This window comes from Eptesicus fuscus, chromosome 7 (genome assembly GCF_027574615.1).
Source record: "Eptesicus fuscus isolate TK198812 chromosome 7, DD_ASM_mEF_20220401, whole genome shotgun sequence".
Classification (NCBI taxonomy): Eukaryota; Metazoa; Chordata; class Mammalia; order Chiroptera; family Vespertilionidae; genus Eptesicus; species Eptesicus fuscus.
The window spans coordinates 48,969,670-48,971,758 of record NC_072479.1 but is presented as its reverse complement, the minus strand read 5'-3'; the positions used below and the strand labels follow the sequence as shown (position 1 = coordinate 48,971,758).

The window sequence follows — 2,089 nt, the reverse complement described above, 5'->3', positions numbered from 1 at the left end:
TGCACAGTAGAAGCCAAGATGGCAACCATGAAGGGGAGGTGTTTAATCTAGAAAAAGATTGGTTAGGGAGAGGACCCAGCAGAAGCCCATGAAGGATTGGGAAAGATATTGGTCAGTTTGAAAGCCAGAGATAATATAATCAAAGCTTAACAAAGGCCTCTGGCTTGGTAACAGGCATTTGTTTGCCATTCATTCCTGCACTCCTGCATTCCCATTAGCTCTCTCTCTCCATAGTAGCCACATGGGCCCAAAGGCAAGACTGGGTACAGCAACACAGCACTGGGCAGAGCCAGGAACAAAGACTAAGCCAAGTGGGGACAGAGACTAAACTGGACTAAGCTTTGGCATGGACTGGGCCAATGGTACAGAATTTCTGGACCCTGGTCCTTCTTCTGGGCTTGATGAAGACAAGGCTGGACTTCTTCCACAGCGAGATGGACAGAAATGGGCCATCCAGAACCTGGGGGCAGTCTTTTATTTCTATTCCAATGAGCCTTACCACTACATCTCATCTTCTCATAGGGTCCTGAAATGCTTTTCTTGTGACTCTGTGAAAGGACCCGCATTTCAACCAGCAACCATTTCATTGCTGTCAATCTAAAAACTGCCCTCAGATCTGATGTGTTTGGCAAAATTAAAAGAAAGTGTAAGAGAATCACTGAAGAGATGGCACTCTGGTCTGCTTGCTGAGAGTTTGTAGAGTAACTGTAAGCTTTTCTCTAGTATATTCTCCTTTAATTTACATGAAAGGAGAAGCTGTTTCTCCAACACTCACCCCTAACTTCCTACTGTGAAGACAGCTGCCTTATTTGCCTTTCAGCGAATTAAAAGTTAAAATAGCTTCACTGTCAGGAATAGCAGCAACAGTGAAGGGACTTGTAAAAGACCTTCAATTACTACTGTAGACTGTTCTATTTTCAAAGGTTCACTGCTACCTTTTGGCTCTAGTAAAAACTCTCTCAAGAAATGATACCCTTTCTTTTTTTTTTTTTTTCTTTTTTTTTTTTGCAATTTTATAACTTCATTTGGCAATCAGCAGTAAATTCTCCTCCACATTAACTGTTTGTAGATTTTTGAAAGTGGTGACAGGTACATAGGTGACCAACGTGTAGAACTTGTTTGGTGAATCTTCATCTTCATTACATTTTCTGGACAATTGTACCCGGGTACGGTATAGGACATTCCTTATTCCTTAGGCCCAGATAGCTTTGTTCAGCCTAGTGTCAATGCATACATCTCCTTCATGACAAACTTCCAGATCTCCTTGAGTACCTGAGGGGCATGTTTCTTGAAACCCACTCCATGGATGTGCTTGTGAATGTTGATGGTGTATTCTCTGGTCACTGCCTCATTGATGGCAGAATGGCCCTTCTTCTTCTCGCCACCCTTCTTTGCAAGAGCCATTACACCCTGCCCATGTTGGAAAGAAACAGCTGGAGGTACTGGGGAGGGGGGGAATAAGCAGGGTTGCAAGTACCGATACCCTTTTTTTTTTTTTTTACTAACTCACTATCTCCCTCTTTGCTGCTCCCCTCATTGGCAGAGGTCAAGACAAAATCCCTAACAAGAAACATTCTGCTTTCTTAATGTTCTTCATGTATTGATTTTTGCTTTCATATGCTTATACTGTTAAAATTCACCAGTAATAAAACTAATTCATAAAAAGTTTAAAGCAAAACAAAAATTTATGTCACTGTAGTTCAGGCTAAAGTGTAAAATGAATGATATTTTCTTTTTTTTATTTAGTTGACATACAATACTATATTAGCTTTGGGTGTACAACATAGTGATTAAACATTAATATACTTTATGACTGATCACCCCAATAAGACTATCCATCTTGATATAGTAGGCAGTTAGAGAGACCTGAGCAGAGTAGAAACAATAGGCTAGGTATAGGAGGTCAACAGAGCAGGAAGCCCTGGGTGCCTAATAATGAGCAAAACTGGGCTGGGACTTTGTCCCCAGAGTGACCTTTCCTCCCCTAACATATCACTGGTCATGCTGTTTAGAACCCCTGACCTTTCACATTGCTGGTCATATGGTTCAGACCCTCCCCTGACCTTTCCTCTCCTGAGACGTTGCTAGT

The 2,089-nt window shown here is 41.6% G+C and overlaps 1 pseudogene; it reads right to left on the bottom strand.

The window, feature by feature from the left end:
• Window positions 1-1,021: 1,021 nt before the first annotated feature.
• Window positions 1,022-1,404, bottom strand: LOC103292556 (60S ribosomal protein L31-like; annotated as a pseudogene).
• Between the last annotated feature and the right edge of the window lie 685 nt (window positions 1,405-2,089).